Below are 15,740 nucleotides of genomic sequence, written 5' to 3'. Positions count from 1 at the left end.
CATGGCAGTAACGTTAATGTGACGTCATATTCAGTTATGAAGTCATTTCAAATTGAGTGAATATCATAGCAGCGTGTAAAGGACATGACGTCACCCCCTTATTGAAACTGACGTCATTTTCGAAATATAACTTACGGTTACCAATTCAATCAATTAGTTGAAAAAAAGTGCTGAAAAGTAAAACATGGTCATTAAAAGTTTTTCCATTGGTGCCTCAGTCGCTTTTACTGGAATCGCAGTTTGGTACGCTGTTGAAAAATACAGCAAATTCTATACAAACTTAGAGAAGAAGAGCTTCCAAATAAACAAGGAAAGCTTCGATATAGACAAGCAAAGTTTCAATATAGACAAGGAAAGTTTCAAAAAAGAAAACGAAAGCTTTGAAAAAGACAAGGAAAGGTTCGAAACACACAAGCAAAGTTTCGACAAACACAAGGAAAGCTTCGATATAGACAAGCAAAGTTTCAATATAGACAAGGAAAGTTTCAAAAAAGAAAAGGAAAGCTTTGAAAAAGACAAGGAAAGGTTCGAAACACACAAGCAAAGTTTCGACAAACACAAGCAAAGCTTCGATATAGACAAGCAAAGTTTCAATATAGACAAGGAAAGTTTCAAAAAAGAAAAGGAAAGCTTTGAAAAAGACAAGGAAAGGTTCGAAACACACAAGCAAAGTTTCGACAAACACAAGAAAAGCTTCGATATAGACAAGCAAAGTTTCAATATAGACAAGGAAAGTTTCAAAAAAGAAAACGAAAGCTTTGAAAAAGACAAGGAAAGGTTCGAAACAAACAAGCAAAGTTTCGACAAACACAAGCAAAGCTTCGATATAGACAAGCAAAGTTTCAATATAGACAAGGAAAGTTTCAAAAAAGAAAAGGAAAGCTTTGAAAAAGACAAGGAAAGGTTCGAAACAAACAAGCAAAGTTTCGACAAACACAAGCAAAGCTTCGACATAGACAAGAAAAGTTTAAAAAAAGAAAAGGAAAGCTTTGAAAAAGACAAGGAAAGGTTCAAAAAAGACAAGGAAAGCTTCAATATAGACAAGCAAAGTTTCTACATAGACAAGGAAAGCTCCAAGATAGACAAGCAAAGTTTCGAAATACGCAAGGAAAGCTCCAATATAGACGAGCAAATCAATCAAGAAGTGAGAGGTAAACAAAGAGTGACCATCACCCAGGACCCACCCATTATACATGAACTTCCATTATCATTGGAAGAAATTATGAAAGGCTGTACGAAGCGAATGAAGATCTCTCGAATAGTTTATAGCAGGAGTGCGACTGATGAAAGAATAGCTAAAGAAGACAAAATATTAACTATAAACGTTAAGCCAGGGTGGAAAGCAGGTACTAAAATAACATTTGCCAAGGAAGGGGATCAACTACCAAATAAAATCCCAGCGGACGTGGTCTTTGTTATCAAGGACAAACTTCACCCTACTTTCAAAAGAGATGGCTCTGATATCCACTATACCGCATAAATATCGCTTAGAGACGCTCTCTGTGGTGCCCGGTTCGATGTCCCTACACTCTCTGGAGAGATAATATGCTGGAGAGATGCAAGTAGCGAAATACTGAAACCAACCACTCAGCGTAGGCTACCGGGCTACGGACTACCCTATCCAAAGGAGCCTAATCGTCACGGAGATCTCATAATCACCTTTGATATTAAGTTCCCAGATCACTTGCCAGAGACTGTTCTAGAAGTTTTACGTGATACCTTGCTGATTTAATATTTGTTAAATTTTACTGAATACAAAGCTAAAACACGGTATAGTTAAGTTCAATTTGTTCATTTTCGTCAGTGTAGTAAATATGTAAACAGGTTTTTAGTATTGTGTAACTGAAGTGTAGGTTTAAAAGTTATATAGGGAAAGGGGAAAGAGCAGCAGCAAGGAAGATATATGCCGCAGCATTATTTTGATATTAGTAAATTAGAAAACAATAAAGACTTAAATATACTTAAAAAGACTTAAATTCAAGCCTAATCAGGGTAGAAATTAATAAAACAATAAAAAAGAAAAAATATAACACAAAATTCCGCTATGTCACAAAGGGTCTCCTCCCCCTCCGCCCTCGAATCTGTTTCAGGGGTATCTATTTGCTCAGGAGTGACTGTATTGAACCAGTGGTTGTAGAAAAGGATCATTCAAACGAAACTTTTGGTTTTGGTGACTTTTTAAGTAGCAAAAAAGGTAGCACCTCTATAAGCAGCAGTTTTCCGCCATTTTGTGCTGCAGAGTGCAAGTTTGGGCCAAACTCCAACACCCGGTCGAGCTCTTAGTTACATTACTGTACAATCCATAATTTAGTTGTTATAAACAAACTAAAAACGAATGGGAAATAAGACCATAATTTGTTAAACATGAAAATAAAGAAAAATAAACCAAAAAATGAATAGAAACTACATTAAATATGATATTGATAAAAACTCCTTTTAAAAGAAAAGTTGTATTGATAAATCTTAATGCAACGTTGAGTATGTTATGCCCTGTTGAGATCAGGGCATAACATCATCGTGAGATCATCTTGCAACTATTTTAAATCATGATTGGTAAGAGATCAATGTTGGTGAAGGCCTTAAATGATCAAATGATTATACTAAAGCAAATCACACTAGGTTCATGTTTTTCAAATTTCGTTCAACCATGTGGCTGAATCAAAGAATCAAAGGATACTTTGGTCTGTATAATTGAAGTACACAAAGCAAGGCCTAGGGCTGGATTCCCGGGCTCTGAAGTGCCCGAGGCAAACCCCGGTCATGAACCGAAAGGACCTCCCTATGTGGCCAAATATCAGATACCTATGGACGACTAAAACCCCAAATATCAAAGCAGTAAATAAAACTAATTTTTAATAAAAAATACAAAAATGGGATTCATAGAAAAAAGAAGATAGAACTAATTATCTGCTAGCATCTTTACTAAGTCTGCAACTTCTCTGTTGTCTCTCCGATCGGCAAGGAGTCTTTGGCAGGAATCCTGAATTCGCTCGTACAAGCTGTAACGTGCTGAATCAGTTTCTAAGTCACATTCGCAGATCAGTTCAAGCTGTATATCATCGAGCAGTAGCATTTTCGAAGGATCTCCAGCTACAAATTGCAAAATCGAAAATGGGGATAGGTTAGCGTCGATTTCATCTTCTGCAACTCTGTAAAAGAAGTCTTATAAACAGCGAATACATAACACTTATAAAGCAGTTTTCCGGTAGGACTAAATTTGTCTTGAAGGGTTTTATCCAGCCTTATTTTTTCTTCCTCTAAATTTAAATTGTGTCTATCAAGGGAAGGGGTTCTGTTGTAAGATGCAGAAAGAAAAAGAGGTGGAGTGTCCCTAAAGATGACCTAAGCGTCAGAGAAGCCTAAATATACAGTGGTAGACACAGGGCTGTTCCTAGTGTTGGTGGCACCCGGAACGAAATTAATTACGGTTCCCCTCTCAACTCAAACATAAATAAAAAAAACCCAGCCGCGGTGTCCCCCTTTGATTGCCCTGGGTAGAAATCGTCAACAAAACTGAGGAACATGACAGTAATTGAGCACACATTTATTATTGCATCTTTAGATTTTAGAAAAAAAACCAAGTGGGTAATTTGATTACAAATTACCTTAATAAAATTACTGAAATTATTAAAAATGTAAAAAAATGGAGTGATTATTAGAAATTTTTTTATGGAAGAACATTATTATTACAAAAACGTTTACATTTTAGCAAACAGAGAGTAGAAGTAGACTTGCTTACTTGAATGTTCTTCAAGATGCTGAAAAGTGTGTAAGGTGAATTTTGTAAGGTGGTTCCCAGAATTTGAGCCGGTTCTAGATTTTTATTTCCAAGTTATGGTCTATTTTTCAGAATGTCTTAAGCCTAACAGGAAAGAAAGAGGCGAAGTGAGCTACTAATTTGAGCTGTATATACCTTCCTAAAATGCCCTTCCACCTAATACGAAGATTTAAAAGTCCTTGAAAAGTAATTAGCCTAAAGAGGACGGGATGGTTGGGATGGGCACTCCAAAAAAACTCTAAAAGGACTTGATCTAAGCTGTAGTTCCCTTCTTATAAGTTTCGTTCATCTAGCGCAGCAAATTTCCATGTTAGAAAAAACCCTTTTCTATATTTATTATGTCTACTGAAAAACCGTTATAAAAAAAGAAGAACAAATGCCAAAAAAAACACAACTAAAAATATAATTAGGATAAAGGAAAAGAATCCTCCAGAGCAACTGCTGGCGCATAAGGCGTAGAGTCAACTTTTCAGTTGCTGTTATTTGTTTTTTTTTGAGGAACAAGTAGCAAGATTGTCGCCCATATATACAGAGATAATAACATTAATCCTATAGACATGAAACAAAAAGTAATAAAATATACACATGATATATATGATACTGTAAACCCTAACGTTACGAACCCTCGGGGTAAATAACAGAAACAATAATACAATAGACACTTATATATAAATCACTAATACTTAAGTTTCTGTTTATTATTTAGGAGGAGCGATCATTCTCCTGCAGCCTAAGAACTTGTAACTTGTGACCTTATTAACTTAAACGTCGTTTCAGCTGTTTTTGTGATGAAGAAGGCTTTCGGTAAGAACTAGCTTTATTTGTGTATATTTAAGCACATATTACTAACTAAACAAAAAAGAATAACTTTTTTCGTATTCTTTCATGCCCATACCCTAAACAATTGTTCACCTTACAGGAAAGAAAGCAAAATAAAAACCTAAATTTTGACAACTCCCACTCCTCTCCTTTTCTCAGAAGAGCTACAAGACTATCCTTTGGCAAGTGCTGCAGAAACTCGTCATCCACAATCAATGTGCCGTCACTAGCCAGCACTATCTTAACCTCTTCATCGTTAGTGATGCTGAAGATCTTTCGAGCTAAAACATATAAAGTCGATGCATGAATAAGGGACCATTTCCTGCAATTAAATATAAAAAAAACAAGTTTTTTAAACTGAAAGTAAGGAGCGGCAATAAAACTTAAAATGAACAGAAAATATTACGTATATGAAAGGGGGTGTCCCCGCCGCAACGCGGCGCTCTTTTCGCTAAAGTTTTTTATTGTTTAAAAAAATAAAGTTGGGAGACAGAGTCAAACTTTAGCGTAAAGAGCGACGTGTTGAGGAGGGGACAGCCCCTTTCATATACGGCACAATTTCTGTTCGTTTTAAGTTTTAATATCGCTCCTGACTTTCAATTTAAAAAACTTGTTTTTTTTATTTAATTTCTGATCGGTTTTTAGTTAATGCAGCTTTTATTTTGGCCCACCTTATTAAATAAGAAAACAAAATTTGCATAGAAATTTTACTTTTCTTTTACTAAATGGCTGTCTCTAAATTTGATTGTGACATAATTTATAAATTGACTTACGTAACGAATTTCTATATTTGTATATTTTTCTTCTGGCAAAAAATACGTTGCCGATATAGTTACAGATTTTTGCAGATATGAGCTTGAAACCTATGTAATAGGGTTTTGTGATACGCTGAATAAGAATTTTCATTAAAATTCTTTCACTTTAGGGGATGTTTCCTCCTTCTTTAAAAAATTAGGTAAATTCTCTCAGGCTCGTAGCCCTTGATGAGTAATACTAAACTTAATAAAATTTATAAATTTAGAATCAGCATTATAAGCCCATTCTTTTGATACATTTATTGACATCAAAATTCCGTTTTTAAAAGTTTCGATTACTCTTGAGCCGTATCGCTTGTTTTTTTTCTTTTTTTTTTTATTACGTATATGAGAGGGTTCTCCCCTTAGTCAATACCACGCTCTTTACGTTAAAAGTTAAAAAAAAATTAATTCACAAACCCCTAATCACAAAGGCGTTTAATTAGAATAGATAGCTCTTTTGAAAGCACTAAAAAAAACTGTAGCGTAAAGAGCGAGGTATTGACTTGGGGGAGAACCTCATATAAGTAATAATTTCTGTTCGTTTTAATTTCTAATGTTGCTTCTTACTTTCAGTTGAAAAAACTTGTTTTTTTTTTGTTTAATTTCTGATCGTTTTTTAAATAATGCTTGGAAATCCGGCGCCCCCTTCATAGAAATGTCCCTTACCCCAAAAAAACATCCTCCACGGAAAGATTCTCCCGAGTCACCCCCTCCTCCAGTCCCCTCCCCCCCACCCGACAAAAATCCTTCCTGAAAATGTCTGTATACTTCCCAATAATCAATACAATATGTAAGCAATAGGCAAAGTTCATATCTTGCAGCACTTCCCCTGGGAACGGTGGGGGATTAAGTCATCCTAAAAGACATATATATTAGATTTTCGACTATGCTGAACAAAATGGTTATCTCAGAAATTTTAATTGGGTGACTTTGAGAAAAAAGTGAGCGTGAGAGGGGGCCTAAATGCCCTCCATTTTTTGGAGGGCACGCATCGTGATCTTTCTTCGAGCAAAAGATGCAAATTTCCTCCTTTTTGCAGATAGGAGCTTGAAAATTCTTTAATAGGGTTCTGTAATAAGCTGAATGTGATGGTATGATTTTCGTTAAATTTGATTAGAAATGCAAAATTCCACATTTTTGTAGACAGGAGTGTGAAGCTTCTTTAATAATGTTCGTTGATAAGCTGAATCTGATGGTGTGAATTTTGTTAAAGTTAATTAAAAAAATTTGCAATTAAAACAAAATTTTATTGTTTAAAAAAAATTTAGTTGCGAGAAAGTCAAACTGTAGCGTAAAAAGCGAGGCGTTGAGGAGGGGACAGCCCCTTTCATATAAGGAATAATTTCTGTTCGTTTTAAGTTTTAACGTCGTTCCTTACTTTCAATTAAAAAAACTTATTTTTTTATTTCATTTTGAACGTTTTTTAATTAATGCAGGTTTTGATTTTGGCTCACCGTGCATGAATAATTAAAACGAAATTTGCATATTAATTTTACTTTTATTTATAGGAATTCCTATGTTATTTGCTTGCGTGTATAGGAATTCCCATGTTATTTGCTTGCGTGTATAGGAATTCCCTTGTTATTTGCTTGCATGTATAGGAATTCCCATGTTATTTGCTTGCGTGTATAGGAATTCCCTTGTTATTTGCTTGCATGTATAGGAATTCCCATGTTATTTGCTTGCTTGTATAGGAATTCCCATGTTAGTTGCTTGCATGTATAGGAAGTCCCATGTTATTTTCTTGCGTGTATAGGAATTACCAGGTTATTTGCTTTCATGTATAGGAACTCCCATGTTATTTGCTTGCCTGTATAGGAATTGACAAGTTATTTTGCTTGCGTGTATAGGAATTCCCATGTTATTTGCTTGTGTGTATAGGAATTCCCATGTTATTTGCTTGCATGTATAGGAATTCCCATGCTATTTGCTTGCGTGTATAGAAATTCCCATGCTATTTTAAGGGCTTATGTCCCCTCCCATGCTATTATAAGAGTTTATGTCCCCTTCCTATGCTATTCCAGGAGCTTATGTTCCTTCCTATGCTATTTTAAGGGCTTTTCCGTGTGGTTTTTCTTTACTTGATACCCATTAAAAACAAAATTTTTGTGTTAAATAAGTAGTTCTTATATCTTTTAAAAGAGCTTTACGGGGTTTGAGAGACTCGATTGCCTGATTCCGTGTGGTTTTTCTTTACTTGGTGCCCATTAAAAACACAAACTTTTGTGTTAAATAAGTAGTTCTTGTATCTTTTAAAAGAGCTTTACGGGGTTTGAGACACTCTGTTGCCTGATTCCGTGTGGTTTTTCTTTACTTAGTGCTCATTAAAAACGAAGTTTTTGTTTTAAATAAGTAGTTTTTGTATCTTTTAAAAGAGCTTTAAGGGGTTTGAGAGACTCAGTTGCCTGATTCCGTGTGGTTTTTCTTTACTTAGTGCTCATTAAAAACGAATTTTTTGTTTTAAATAAGTAGTTTTTGTATCTGTTAAAAGAGCTTTAAGGGGTTTGAGAGACTCTGTTGCCTGATTCCGTGTGGTTTTCTTTACTTGATACCCATTAAAAACAAAATTTAGGATTTCTGTTAAATAAATAATTCTTATACATTTTAAAATAGCTTTACGGGATTTGAGAGACTCTGTAATGCAGTAGTTTTTCAGTAAAGACACTCGATTTCCTAAAAGAGTTTTATTCAATCTTTTTTAAAACTTCGAAATTTTTCTATTTTATTTACTTTTTTCTTTTTGTACATAACTTAAAACATCAAAATATGCTTACAGTTCTAACAATTGCACTCTGTGATTGGTCAGATACACGATGTGACTTTCCCACTGGTATTCTACGACCGGTTATTGACACAACATACTCTCTTGCAGGTATTAAAATCATTATTTTGTACTCAGTTTAACTATAAAAAAATAAGTAATATCTTTAAAAAAAAAAAGTGAAGATGGAGTATTTTAATAAAGGGTGTTTACATAACAAGATTATTTTAGAACTGACTGCTGACAAAGAGAAATATTTAAACTTTGAAACAAGTACAAGTGGTAGCACTATTGGAAATGTATGCATGCATTGTCATGACAGTAAGGAATTAAATTTCTTTGGAATACCAAAAAATTCAACTCTTATGTTGGTGGTTATTCGAGATTGAGATCTCCAGAGATGATTGCACTCAAAGAGAATGCCAACATAAAAATAATCTTTGGTGATAGAGGACAACTCCTTGCTACTGTTGCAGGTAACACATTACCTATTGATACATCCAATCGTCACCTTTCGGGTATTAGCATTCAACGGAAGATAAATAAAAGAAAGGCCTACTCTTCTACTAATATCGTAAACCATATCTTGTCTACGTGCCAAAACTGTTACCAGTGTAAAAATAATGTGATAATAGACAGTGAAATTGCCAGAAAAATAAAAAGGGCATTGTCAGAAAATATCACTATGGAATATAAAGATGAATCGATAAAAAACAAAGCACCAGCAAACGTTACTGCCATTGATCAAACAGTCACTGAACCAAATAATACCAAAGACGAAAAGCATATTGAACCTGTTGATGAGACACCAGTAAAAACTGTGTATGAATCAAAATGGAATAATGATTATTCTACTGATTACAAACTAAGAGAAGACAATAGCTATAATATCAAGAGAGAGCATGGTGAACTATTTTATGGAACAGATTCAAAATGTCCAAAGTTAATCATTGATATTAATATTGTATCATAATATATTTTTTGTATTAATATTCTACATAGCATTATTTCATTAAAAATATATTATGCATTACATTGTTATGTGTTCATTATTTTTAGAGTAAGCTAGCATATCAAACGTTTAGAATGTCTAATAAAACGTCGGAGATGTAAGAAAAGGAATTTGCATACATCTATTGTCAGAAGTCACCTCTCGAAGTCACCTCTTGGGTACACAATGCAGAAATTTCATTTAAGAAATTTGAAAAAAATTTAAGTAAGTAACAAACTCTTTCCTGAAGTCACCTCTTGGATACACAATGAAGAAATTTCATTTAAGAAACTCTAAAAAAAAATGTAAGTAAGTAAGTAACAAATTCTTTATTGAAGTCAACTCTTGGCTACACAATACAGAAATATCATTAAAGAAATCATGAAAAAATTGTAAGTAAGTAGCAAATTGTTTCTTGAATGTTTCTTATATGTTGAAGTACTTATCTTTTTCACCCAAAACTATACTTTACAGCTTTTAGGATACCTCAACACCAAGAAATACTTTTCAAAGAACAGTTCATATCAAGTGTCTTTTTTAATGTCCCTACTAAACCCAATTTGAAGTTATTATCATTTTAAACCAAAAACTATACTTACAAGATTTTAGTATACCACAGCAAAAAGAAATTATTTTTAAAGACAATTTGAGAGCAGGATACTTTCTTAATTTTCATCCTAACCCAAAGTTGTAGTACTAATATATATAACAATAAACTAAACATTAATGATAATAGGATGAAACAAAAAAATGAAAAACAGTTATAATGCGATGTAAGATATAGTTTCTTTATTATTGTAACTCCTAAACCCATATTGAATTACTTGTATTTTTCACCCAAACCTATAATTTACTGCTTTTATGATACTTCAACACCCATATATACTTTTCAAAAACAATTTCGGATCAATTTACTTTCTTAATGTTCCTTCTAACCCCCAGTTTTGGGACTTATCTTTTTAAACCAAAACTATAAAATAAATCTTTTAAGATACATCAACATCATGAAAAACATTTCAAAGCCAATTTAAGAGCAAGTTACTTTCTTATTGTCACTCCTACAACCAAGTTGAAGTACTTATATTTTTCACCCAAATCTATACTTTACTGCTTTGAGGATGCTTCAGCACCAAGAACTGCTTTTCAAAGGCAATTTTAGGGAACGTTCCTTTCTTACTGTCACTCCTCAACCCCTCTGTAGGTACTTATAAATTTCACCCTACACTATACTTTACAGCTTTTAGGATACCTCAGCACCAAGAAATAACTTCCGAATACCATTTCACAGCAGGTTACTTTATTAATGTCCATAATAAACCCATTTTGAAGTAATTATACTTTTAACCCAAATCTATACTTTACTGCTTTTAGGATACCTCAATACCAAGAAATACTTTCCAACGACAATTTTGGATTAAGATATGTTCTTAATTCTACTCCTAACCCATTTTTCAAGTAGCTTTCTTTTTCACTAAAACTAAAATTTACTGATTTTAGGATCATTCAACACCAAGAAATACTTTTCAAATAAAATTTCAGAGCATGTTTCTTTCTTAATGTCACTACTAAACCCATATTTAAGCACTTATCTCTTTCACCCAAACCTATACTTTACTGCTTTGAGGATACCTCAACACCAAGAAATACTTTTCAAAAACAATTTCAGAGAAGGTACCTTTCTTAATGTCCCTCCTAAACCCATGTTTAAGTACTTATCTTTTTCACCCAAAACTATACTTTACATCTTTTATGATACCTAATCAAAAATAAATACATTACAAAGACAATGTCAGAGCAAGTTACTTTCTTAATGTTACTCCTAAACCCAAGTTGAAGTACTTATATTTTTAATCCAAAACTATACTTTACAGCTTTTAGGATACCTCAACACCAAGAAATACTTTTTAAAGACCATTTCAGAGCAAGTTACTTTCTTAATGTCCCTCCTAAACCCAAGTTGAAGTACTTATCTTTTTCATCCAAATCTATACTTTACTGCTTTTAGGATACATCAAAATAAAGAAATACTTTTCAAAGAAAATTTCAGAGAAAGTTAGTTTATTAATATCCCTCCTAGACCCAGTTTAAAACTTGAAGTAGTTATCTTTTTCACACAAAACTATACTTTACAGCTTTTAGGATGCCTCAACACCAAGATATACTTTTCAAAGATCATTTTAGAGAAAGTTACTTTCTTAATGTCACTCCTAAAAACATATTGAGGTACTTATCATTTTCAAACAAACCTATACTGTACTGCTTTTAGGATGCATCAACACCAAGATATACTTTTCAAAAGTAATTTCAGAGCAATTTCCTTTCTTAATGTCACTCCTAAAACCATGTTGAGGTACTGATTTTTTTCAACCAAAACTATACTTTACAGCTTTTAGGATACATCAACACCAAGAAATACCTTTCAAAGGCAATTTCAGAGCAAGTTCCTTTCTTAATGTCCCTCCTAAACCCAGTTTACAAGTTGAAGTACTTATCTTTTTCACCCAAAACTATACTTTACAGCTTTTAGGATACCTCAACACCAAGAAATTCTTTTCAAAGAACATTTCAGACCAAGTTACTTTCTTACTGTCCCTCCTAAAGCCATTTTACAAGTTGAAATACTTATCTTTTTCATCTAAAACTATACTTTACAGCTTTTAGCATACCTCATCACCAAGAAATACTTTTCAAAGACAATTTCAGACCAAGTTACTTTCTAAATGTCCCTCCTAAACCCATTTTACAAGTTGAAGTACTTATCTTTTCCATAAACAACTATACTTTACAGCTTTTAGGATACCCCAACACCAAGAAATACTTTCCAAAGACAATTTCAGTGTGAGTTATTTACTGAATGTTCCTTCTAAACTCATATTCCAACTTAATGTATTTATCTTTTCCTAAAACAATTAAACTATACTTATTTTATGATAAATAAACACAAATTATTCATGATCACTTTCCAGGTTTGAGCTAGTTACTGTCTTAATTTCCCTCCTAAACCCATGTTGAAGTACTTATCTTTTTCACCCGAAACTATACTTTACAGATTTTAGGATACATCAACACCAAGAAATACTTTACGAATACAATTACAGAGCAAGTTGATTTATTAATGACCATCATAAACCTATGTTGAAGTAATTATATTTTTCAACCAAAACTATACTTTACATATTTTAGTATAACTCAACACAAATATATACTTTAAAGACCATTTCAGAACAAGTGACTTTCTTAATGTCCCTCCTAAACCTATGTTGAAATACTTAACTTTTTCACACAAATCTATACTTTACAGCTTTTATTATAACTCAACACCAAGAAATAATTTCAAAGAACAATTAAGAACAAGTGACTTTCTTAATTTAACTCCTAACCCCATGTTGAAGTACTTAACTTTTTCACCCAAAACTATACTTTACAGCTTTTAGGATACCTCAACACCAAGAAATACTTTCCATAGACCATTTCAGAGCAAGTTACTTTCTTAATGTCCCTCCTAAACCCATAAAGTTGAAGTACTTATCTTTTTCACCCAAAACTATACTTTTCAGCTTTTAGGATACCTCAACACCAAGAAATACTTTTCAAAGGTCATTACAGAGCAAGTTACTTTCTTAATGTCCCTCCTAAATCCATATTGAAATACTTATATCTTTCACCCAAAACTATACTTTACTGCTTTTAGGATACCTCAACACCAAGATATACTTTTTAAAGACCATTTTAGAGCAAGTACCTTTATTAATGTCACTCCTAAACCCAAGTTGAAATTCTTATACCTTTCACCCAAAACTATACTTTTCTGCTTTTATGATGCCTCAACACCACGAAATACTTTTATAAAGTCATTTTAGAGTAAGTTCCTTTCTTAATGTAACTCCTAAACCCAAGTTCAAGTTGCTATATCTTTAAACCAAATCTTTAAATATCAGCTTTTATGATGCCTCAACACAAATAAATACTTTTCAAAAACAATGTCATATAAAGTTATTTTCTTAATGTCCCTCCTAAAACCATATTGAAGTACTTATCTTTTTAAAACAAACCTATAATTTACAGCTTTTAGGATAACTCAACACCAAAAAATACTTTTCAAAGACCATTTCAGGGAAAGTTACTTTCTTAATGTCCCTCCTAAACCCAATTTACAAGTTGAAGTACTCATCTTTTTCATCCAAAACTATACTTTACAGCTTTTAGGATACCTCAACACCAAGAAATACTTTTCAAAGACCATTTCAGAACAAGTTACTTTCTTAATGTCCCTCCTAAACCCATTATACATGTTGAAGTAGATATCTTTTTCACCCAAAACTATACTTTACAACTTTTAGGATACCTCAACACTATGAAATTCTTTCCAAAGACCATTTCAGAGCAAGTTACTTTCTTACTGTCCCTCCTAAACCCATATTACAAGTAATTATATTTTTCTCCCTAATCTACACTTTACAGATTTTAGGATACCTCAACACAAAGAAATACTTTTCAAAGACAATTTCAGAGCAGGTAACTTTCTTAATGTCCCTCCTAAATCCAAGTTGAAGTACTTATCTTTTTCATCCAAAACTATACTTTACAGCTTTTAGGATACCTCAACACCAAGGAATACTTTTCAAAGACCATTTCAGCGCAAGCTACTTTCTTAATGTCCCTCCTACACCCATTTTACAAGTTGAAGTACTTATCTTTTTCACCCAAAACTATACTTTGCAGCTTTTAGGATATCTCAACACCAAGCAATACTTTCCAAACACCTTTTCAGAGCAAGTCATTTACTTAATGTTCCTGCTAAACCCATATAACAGGTTGAAGTACTTATCTTATTTACCCAAAACTATACTTTACAGCTCTTAGGATACCTCAACACCAAGGAATACTTTTCAAAGACCTTTTCAGAGCAAGTTACTTTCTTACTATCCCCTCCTAAGCCCATTATAGAAGTTGAAGTACCTATCTTTTTCAGCAAAATTATTGCTATACTGAATTAAGGACAACTCATTACCAAGACATACTTTCCAAAGTCCAGTGCAGAGCATTTTATTTTCTTATTATATCTTCTAAACTCAATATAAAAGTTCAATGAATTATCTTTTTCACTCACAACTTTACTATAAAGATATTAGTATACCTCACAAAAAACATACACTTATAAAAGATCTTTTCATATAACATCATTTTCTTAGTGTCCCCTCCTAAAATTAATTTTACATGTCTATGTCCTTATCTTTTTTTTCCAATACTCTACTTTACTGCTTTTATGAAACATGAACATCTATAAATAACTTTTTATGACATTTTCAGTGAAGGTTACTTTCTTAATGTCCCTCCTAAACCCCTTCTCCAACTTGTAGTACTTATCTTTTCACCAGCTACTTTTCTTTACAGCAAATAGGATACCTCAATACCACGAAATACTTTTCAAAGACAATTTCAGAGCACATTACTTTCTTAATGTCCCTCCTAAACCCATTTTACAAGTTGAAGTACTTATCTTTTTTCCCCAAAACTATACTTTACTTCTTTTAGGATGCCTCAACACCAAGAAATACTTTTCTAAGATCATTTTAGAGTAAGTTACTTTCTTAATGTCACTCCTAAACCCATGTTGAAGTAGTTATCATTTTCACCCAAAACTATACTTTACTGCTTTTAGGATACCTCAACACCAAGAAATACTTTTCAAAGACAATTTCAGAGCAAGTTACTTTCTTAATGTCCCTCCTAAACCCATTTACGTTGTAGTACTTATCTTTTTCACCCAAAACTATACTTTACAGGTTTTAGGATAACTAACAACAAATAAATACTTTACAAAGACCATTTTCAGAGCAAGTTACTTTCTTAATGTCACTCTTAAACCCATTTTCCAACTTGTAGTACTTATCTTTTTCACCAACAACTTTACTTTACAGATTTTAGGGTATATCATTAACAAGAAATAATATTCAAAGACCTTTTCAGTGCCAATAATTTTCCAAATACCCCTCTTAAACCACTTTGCCAAGTTGAAGTGATTGTCTTTTTCATACACAACTTAGCTTTATAGATTTTTTGATAAAATTACAAAAATAAATAAAATTCAAGGGACATTACATATCAAGAACTTTTCTAATTGCTAATCCTAAGCCCAATTTCATTCTATACGAACTATAATATATCAAAAAAATAAAAAAATTAATGAATTTAGGATACATAAAAACAAACAAATACTTTTAAAAGACCATTTTAGAGCAAGTTACTTTCTCAATGTCCCTCCTAAACCCATGTTGAAATACTTATATTTTTCACCCAAAACTATACTTTACTGCTTTTAGGATGCCTTAACACCAAGAAATGCTTTTCAAAGACCATTTCAGAGCACGTTACTTTATTAATCTTACTCCAAAACCCCAGTTGAAGTAGTTATATCTTTCACCCAAAACTATACTTTACAGCTTTTAGGATACCTCAACACCAAGAAATACTTTTCAAAGACCATTTCAGAGCAAGTTACTTTCTTAATGTCACTCCTAAACCCATTTTACAAGTTGAAGTACTTATCTTTTTCACCCACAACTATACTTTACAGCTTTTAGGATACCTCAA

The sequence above is a fragment of the Artemia sp. Qi Xiang Cuo genome, chromosome 2, assembly GCF_049724085.1.
Source record: "Artemia sp. Qi Xiang Cuo chromosome 2, ASM4972408v1, whole genome shotgun sequence".
Classification (NCBI taxonomy): Eukaryota; Metazoa; Arthropoda; class Branchiopoda; order Anostraca; family Artemiidae; genus Artemia; species Artemia sp. Qi Xiang Cuo.
Note: the sequence above shows the minus strand (reverse complement) of the source record.